The sequence below is a fragment of the Schistocerca gregaria genome, chromosome 4 (assembly GCF_023897955.1).
Source record: "Schistocerca gregaria isolate iqSchGreg1 chromosome 4, iqSchGreg1.2, whole genome shotgun sequence".
Taxonomy (NCBI): domain Eukaryota; kingdom Metazoa; phylum Arthropoda; class Insecta; order Orthoptera; family Acrididae; genus Schistocerca; species Schistocerca gregaria.
The window spans coordinates 141,326,732-141,335,101 of NC_064923.1; the positions used below are offsets into that span (position 1 = coordinate 141,326,732).

At 42.5% G+C, this 8,370-nt stretch overlaps 1 non-coding gene across 1 annotated transcript; it reads right to left on the reverse strand.

Annotated features, from left to right (window-relative positions):
* Window positions 1-7,619: 7,619 nt before the first annotated feature.
* Window positions 7,620-7,694, reverse strand: Trnas-cga (transfer RNA serine (anticodon CGA)). The gene has a single exon. It is a non-coding gene; the product is annotated as a tRNA-Ser (tRNA).
* Window positions 7,695-8,370: the final 676 nt, after the last annotated feature.

Consider the following 8,370-nt stretch of genomic DNA (forward strand, 5'->3'; position numbering starts at 1 on the left):
AGCCGTGGCTTATTAAACTGATAGTTCGGTAATTTTCACATCTGTCAACACCTGCTTTCTTTGGGATTGGAATTATTATATTCTTCTTGAAGACTGAGGGTATTTCGCCAGTCTCATACATCTTGCTCACCAGCTGGTAGAGTTTTGTCATGACTGGCTCTCCCAAGGCCGTCAGTAGTTCTAATGGAATGTTGTCTACTCCAGGGGCCTTGTTTCGACTCAGGTCTTTCAGTGCTCTGTCAAACTCTTCACGCAGTATCGTATCTCCCATTTCGTCTTCATCTACATCCTCTTCTATTTCCATAATATTGTCCTCAAGTACATCGCCCTTGTATAAGCCTTCTATATACTCCTTCCACCTTTCTGCCTTCCCTTCTTTGCTTAGAACTGGGCTGCCATCTGAGCTCTTGATATTCATACACGTGGTTCTCTTCTCTCCAAAGGTCTCTTTAATTTTCCTGTAGGCAGTATCTATCTTACCCCTAGTGAGATAAGCTTCTACATCCTTACATTTGTCCTCTAGCCATCCCTGTTTAGCCATTTTGCACTTCCTGTCAATCTCATTTTTGAGACGTCTGTATTCCTTTTTGCCTGCTTCATTTACTGCATTTTTATATTTTCTCCTTTCATCAATTAAATTCAATATTTCTTCTGTTACCCAAGGATTTCTAGCAGCCCTCGTCTTTGTACCTACTTTATCCTCTGCTGCCTTCACTACTACATCCCTCAGAGCTACCCATTCTTCTTCTACTGTATTTCTTTCCCCTATTCCTGTCAATTGTTCCCTTATGCTCTCCCTGAAACTCTGTACAACCTCTGGTTCTTTCAGTTTATCCAGGTCCCATCTCCTTAATTTCTCACATTTTTGCAGTTTCTTCAGTTTTAATCTACAGGTCATAACCAATAGATTGTGGCCAGAGTCCACATCTGCCCCTGGAAATGTCTTACAGCTTAAAACCTGGTTCCTAAATCTCTGTCTTACCATTATATAATCTATCTGATACCTTTTAGTATCTCCAGGGTTCTTCCACGTATACAACCTTCTTTCATGATTCTTAAACCAAGTGTTAGCTATGATTAAGTTGTGCTCTGTGCAAAATTCTACTAGGCGGCTTCCTCTTTCATTTCTTAGCCCCAATCCATATTCACCTACTATGTTTCCTTCTCTCCCTTTTCCTACACTCGAATTCCAGTCACCCATTACTATTAAATTTTCGTCTCTCTTCACTATCTGAATAATTTCTTTTATTTCATCGTACATTTCTTCAATTTCTTCATCATCTGCAGAGCTAGTTGGCATATAAACTTGTACTACTGTAGTAGGTGTGGGCTTCGTATCTATCTTGGCCACAATAATGCGTTCACTATGCTGTTTGTAGTAGCTTACCCGCATTCCTATTTTCCTATTCATTATTAAACCTACTCCTGCATTACCCCTATTTGATTTTGTGTTTATAACCCTGTAGTCACCTGACCAGAAGTCTTGTTCCTCCTGCCACCGAACCTCACTAATTCCCACTATATCTAACTTTAACCTATCCATTTCCCTTTTTAAATTTTCTAACCTACCTGCCCGATTAAGGGATCTGACATTCCACGCTCCGATCCGTAGAATGCCAGTTTTCTTTCTCCTGATAACGACATCCTCCTGAGTAGTCCCCGCCCGGAGATCCGAATGGGGGACTATTTTACCTCCGGAATATTTTACCCAAGAGGATGCCATCATCATTTAATCATACAGTAAAGCTGCATGTCCTCGGGAAAAATTACGGCTGTAGTTTCCCCTTGCTTTCAGCCGTTCGCAGTACCAGCACAGCAAGGCCGTTTTGGTTAATGTTGCAAGGCCAGATCAGTCAATCATCCAGACTGTTGCCCCTGCAACTACTGAAAAGGCTGCTGCCCCTCTTCAGGAACCACACGTTTGTCTGGCCTCTCAACAGATATCCCTCCGTTGTGGTTGCACCTACGGTACGGCCATCTGTATCGCTGAGGCACGCAAGCCTCCCCACCAACGGCAAGGTCCATGGTTCATGGGGGGAGGCTATTTCTTCTAATATACTTTATTTGTGTGAAGAAGCTGACTTATTACTGACTTATTAAAGCGTATATTACGATATACACAATTTTATAAGGATCACGCATTCTCATTTGGCAGTAACGACAATGATATGGACAACTGTCTAGAAGTATTGCTGCTCTTATTTACATTAAAGCACCAAAATAACTGGCATAGGCATGCCTATTAAAATACAGAGATCAGGCAGAAAACGGCGTTGCTGGCGGCAACGCCTATATAAGTTGTTAGACCGGTTACTGCTGCTACAACGACAGGTTATAATGATTTAAGTGAGTCTGAACGTGGTGTTACAGTCGACGCACGAGCGGTGGGATACAACATCTCCGAGGTACCGATGAAGTTAGGATTTTCCCGTACGGTCATTTCACTAGTGTACCGTGAATATCGGGAAACCGGAAAAAAAATCTCCGCCATGGCTGTGGCCAGAAGAGGTTCCTGCAAGAACGGAACCAACGACGCCTAAAGAGAATCATTCAATGTGGTAGAAGGGCTCCCCTTCCGCAAATTATTGCACATTTCTGTTCTGGGCCATCCACAAGTGTCAGCGTGCGAACCATTCAACGAAGCATCATCGATATGGGGTTTCGGAGCGTAAGGCTCACCCATGTACCCTTGATGACCACACGACACAAAGCTTTACGTCTCGCCTGGGCTCCTCATCACCGACATTGGATTGTTGATTACTGGAAACATGTTGCTTGGTGGGACGAGTCTCGTTTGAAGTTTTATCTAGTGGATGGACGCGTATGGGTACGGAGACAACCTCATGAATCCATGGACCATGCATATCAGCAGGGGACTATTCAAACTGGTGGAGGCTCTGTTATGATGTGGGGCGAGTGCATTTGGAGTGATATGGGACCCCCGATACGTTTAGTTATGGCTCTGATAGCTGACATGTACGTAAGCATTCTGTCTGTTCGCCTGCATCGATTCATGTCCACTGTGCATTCCGACGGACTTGAGCTATATAGCAGGAGAGTGCGTGCTCCACACGTCCAGAATTACTATAGAGTGGCTCCAGGAAAACTCTTCTGAGTTTAAACACTTCTGCTGGCCACCAAACGACCCAGGCATGAACATTATGGAGCATATCAGTGAAGCCTTTCAACGCACTGGTGATAAGAGATCTTCGCCCCTCGTACACTTACAGATTTATAACAGCCCTGCAAGGTTCATAGTGTCAATTCCCTCCAGCACTACTTCAGGCATTATTCGAGTCCACGCAGCGTCGCGTTGCGGCACTTCTGCGTGCTCGAGGGGACCCTACACGATATTAGGCATTTCTTCGAAACGGTTCAAATGGCTCTGAGCACTATGGGACTTATCTTCTTAGGTCATCAGTCCCCTAGAACGTAGAACTACTTAAACCTAACTGACCTAAGGACATTACACACATCCAAGCCCGAAGCAGGTTTCGAACCTGTGACCGTGGCGGTCGCGCTGTCCCAGACTGAAACGTCTAGAACCGCTCGGCTCTTCAGTTTACTTATCGCACATCTGCAGACACGAGCGACATAAATATTAGTGTCAGTGCTGTCGAGGAACAGCTGAAGCCGCTTAAACTGAACGAAGTTACAGGACCTGGGGAAATCCCTAACAGATTCTCTAAGAAACTCGTCGCTGAGGGAGTCTCTCTCTTTAACCTAATCTAGCACAGACCCAGCAACGAATGCCTGTGTCCAGCCGTTGGAAGAAAGCACTAGTCTCAGCAATCTACAAGAAGTGAGCCATAATCGTTTGTCGAATATTCTTGAGTTCAATGTATTGTAGAATAGTAGAACATATCTCAGCTCGAACTTTTCGGGGAAACAGGATGGGAAAGACGTTACGGTAATGCAACGGCGAGAGTTGAGAATATGTGCTGAACTGGGACTCGAATCCAATTGCGCCGCATCGATACAACCGTTGGCTTAACTTCGTCGGCCATCCTGACTCACGTTTCATCAGACCCAAATTCCCAGCCTTCCACTCACCACATAGAAAAACCCCAGCCCATTAACTTTCTATCCCCTGATTTCTGGTTTCTGATTCCAGAGCACTGCAAACACCCCTGCCCATTAACCCCTACTCTCTGGTTTCTGATTCCCGTAGGAGTAAGGACGTTGATTGCACATATACACTGAAAATTTTCATCAAACAGCCGTCGCTGAGTGGTGTCTTTTCTTCCAGAGATGTCTGCTCTACAGAAGCTGAATATCCGGGTTTCACTCGTTGCACAGCACAAATTTTCTAGTCTCGCCATTGCTTCGTGAGGCTGCAAGTAATTATATCCTTCTTGTCTCTTTCCCATGCCGTTTCGGTTCCATTCATTTCACCTTGATGTTTCATGTATATGTCCCTGCTGCTTAGTTGCGAGTGTTGTTTGTTCTGAGAGACGTGTCCAACAGAACACACACCACTCATATCTGTAACGACGTATCTCGAAGAGAATGACCTCGTCCAAGCCAAACAGCATGGATTCCGAAAACATCGACCGAATGAAACCGATCTCGTAATTGTTCTACTTGAAATGGATCTAGGCAGTCAGTTAGATGGTGTTTGGTTCAAATGCCTCTAAGCACTATGGGATTTAACATCTGAGGTCATCAGTCCCCTAGACCTTAGAACTACTTAAACTTAACTAACCTAAAGACACTACACACTTCATGCCCTGGACAGGACTCGAACCTGCCATCGTAGCGGTCTCGTGGTTCCGGACAGAACTTTTAAGTCTCAGATTTATCTGCGATAAAAACAAAAGCTGAAGAAATGAATTGAAATTGGTAAAATGTCTAGGACTTGAACTCAGGTCTTCTTGTTTAATACGCGGGTGTGCTACCCATTACACCAACGCAACTGTGAATCAGGCATCTACATAACCTTCACCTGAGTTAGAGACAGGATTTCCCCATTAGATCCAATGGTAAGGTGCTATTCTCATACCAGGGAGCTTGGCAATAGGGACGATCTAAGAAGGTTTATTTAGTGGAAGACATGAATTGAAGTTTGTTCTAGGAAGGACACTGGACAAGGGTAGTGTAAGGTGTACTACAATGGTGGTGTAATGGATAGCACGCCTGTCTAGCAAGCAAGAAGGATTGCGTTCAATTCCCAGCTGGGGCACAGATTGTAATTCACTTCTTCAGCTCCTATCATTAACCTGAGAAAACCTACCGTAGTCAATACTTTTAAGAACCTACTGTAAAAGATGGTTCTAGGAATACATTACAATCCCTAACGTACTGATACCTGAAGGATAGCGAAGGCAGGTTTAGATTAATTACAGCACCAAATGATGCGTTTACGCAATTTTTCCTCACGCGCCTTATAATTGAATGGAAGGGGCAGAATTCCTAATAACTGGTACAATTGTATGTACCCTCTACTATGCACTTCACGGTGGGTTGCACACTATGGCTGTGGATGTAGAACTACTGTTAAGTAAAACTGTTTTCATATTTTTAAGTCACATTTACAGGACTCAAGCACATAGCTCTAGAAGTGGAAAAAAAAGCTTCGCACAACTCGTCACGTATACTTATTCGGAAGGGCGTCTAAGTTGGTATGACAACGCGTCATATGCACGTTATATGTACCACATGCTGATCCACGGGTCTAGTTCATACTTACTTTGGAAGTAAGCTTGGACAAGTAGAAGCGATACTAAGCGATATACTGCATTCCTCGTATTGGCGTTAGACGTGAACTACAGTACTCCTTCCACGGTTGTAGTTTAGGAACTGCTTCTGTACTATGTTTCCTCTAATTATAGTACACTTCTCTACCTTCAGTTTCTAATATCTCGTTGATTTTCTGTCTTTGATACAAACACCCTTCAACATTAGTTTCTTTTTTGCCTCTGGATTGTTAATTCGGCTGTCTACGATGATACTGACCAACTTTCAACATCAGATCGTAGTGTTTCTGTCGCTATGAGAACTTCCTTGCCTGCAGCTATGAGGAAATACTCTCAAATAAACAGCAACTGAAGGGAGACGTAATTCAATAACAGATTTCATTAATTACATATGTGTTAACAAGTTATAATAAAATTCTTAGTAGTATGTGAAATATTAATATCACAATATCTAACAAAAAACGACAGTTTCGTATTGACCGATTTCATTACTGGGTGATCTGCGCTCTACAAAGAAGAGGCGAAACTTATTTAAATGTAGACTTTGCTTTCTCACATATTGCCTAGAATTGAATTATGTACTCTTGTGGAAAGTTAATCAACAAGTTCTGATCTAAAATGAAGGTAGAAATCGAAAAATTGAAAGAATTCAAAAGAGAATAGAAAACATTGCTCATTACCTACTCTTCCTGCAAACTGAGTAACTAGGTCCAATGGCTGCAATCATTACATTAAATTACATGTTATACTAAATATTGTAAAATATAATTCGTATCTTCAACTGTGGGCAACAGTTCTCTTTAAAACTGACCACACTTCAATCAAGTAGATATTAAGTTACCTATTGGAAGTCAATAGTGATTATTTAAGAATACCTACAATCAAGTAGCATTCTTCAAAGTGGCTTATTTCTTTCCAATGTGATTGCCATGTTAGACAATCAAAATTATTATTTTTGTAAAATATTTTCATTTAACCATGCCAGATCACTGACGGTTCTTCTTCCTGATGCGATCTGCAGAACACGATTAACAAATGAGTGAATACGTCCTTCCGAAGGCATGACTATTTTTCACGACACCACGCAGTGTGATAGAGACACACATTTAAGTGTTTATTTACAGTATGTCAATTATGTAAACAAACATATAGTGTTGTGTAAAACAAAATAGTATTTTGACTGATTATTACAAATACATTATTTCACTGGGAATAGTCCAAAGGCATATAAAAGCAAACTGGCGTTCTGTATCAAATGATTCTGTGACATTAATTTTTCACGTCGCAGGCGAAGGCGAGAGGTACGTGATTTTGCTGAAACATCTACGATCTCAACAGACCGAAGCGTCGGTATGTTACTTATCGGATACAGCTAAGTTTCGAGCTCGATGAGTACCACACCTGTTAACGCTTGAACAACGCCCCTTAAGAAGAGGGTGTAGATTTTTTGGAATCACATTTCAACTGTCTTGAAACTGGACGGATGTCATCCACAAGCAGGTCGTGGGGATAACGACATGCATATTATGACATGCAAGACGAATGTACGGAACAGAATCATTGTATCACTTAGTTAATAATCTATTTCTGCATCTACATGAATACTGTGCAATTCATAATTAAGTGTCCGACCGAAGGTGCATCGAACCATCTTTAAGCTCCTTCTCCACCGTTACATTCTCAAACATTTCACGGGGAAGCGAACGCTTAAAACTTTCCGTACGAGCCCTGATTTCTCTAATTTTATTATGATGATCATTTCTCCCTATATAGGTGGACGCCAATGAAATACTTCGACACTATGAGGGGAGAGTTCGTTACTGAAATTTCATGAAAACGTCCTGCTGCAGCGAGAAACGTCCTTGTTTTAATGACTGCCATCCCAATTAGTGTAACATATCCGTGACAGGCAGATTAAAATTGTGTGACAGACCGAGACTCGAACTCGGGACCTTTGCCTTTCGAGGGCAAGTGCTCTACCAACTGAGCTACCCAAGCACGACTCACGCCCAGTCCACACAGCTTTACTTCTGCCAGTACCTCGTCTCCTACCTTCCAAAATTTACAGAAGCTCTCTTGCCGTACCTCGTCTCCTACCTTCCTGCAGGAGAGTTTCTGTAAAGTTTGGAGGGTAGGAGACGAGGTACTGGCAGAAGTAAAGCTGTGAGGACGGGGCGTGAGTTATGCATGGGTAGCTCAGTCGTACCCTCTGTAATAAAAAAAACTGAGTTAAGCGATCATCAACGAACTTAATCCGATGCCTTACGACGTCCGCCCCGAGCAGATACAACGAACAAAATCGAACACAAATGAGATTTAAAAAAAATTTTAAAAAAAGTTGGTGGAGCACTTGCCCGCGAAAGGCAAAGGTCCCGAGTTCGAGTTTCGGTCTTGCACACAGTTTTAATCTGCAGGAAGTTTCATATCAGCGCACACTCCGCTGCAGAATGAAAATCTCATTCTATATCCGTGACACACTCTTCCAATTTCGAGAAGATACGAGTTCCACTTCTTTGAACTTTTTCAATGTCCCCGTCAATCCTACCTGATGCAGATTTCATACTGGACAGCAGTACTCTAGTAGAGGAATGACAACTATACTGTAAACAGTTTCTTTAGTAGATAGTTACATCTTCTAATTGAGTTCTACCAACAAGTCGCAGTCTGTGGTTTG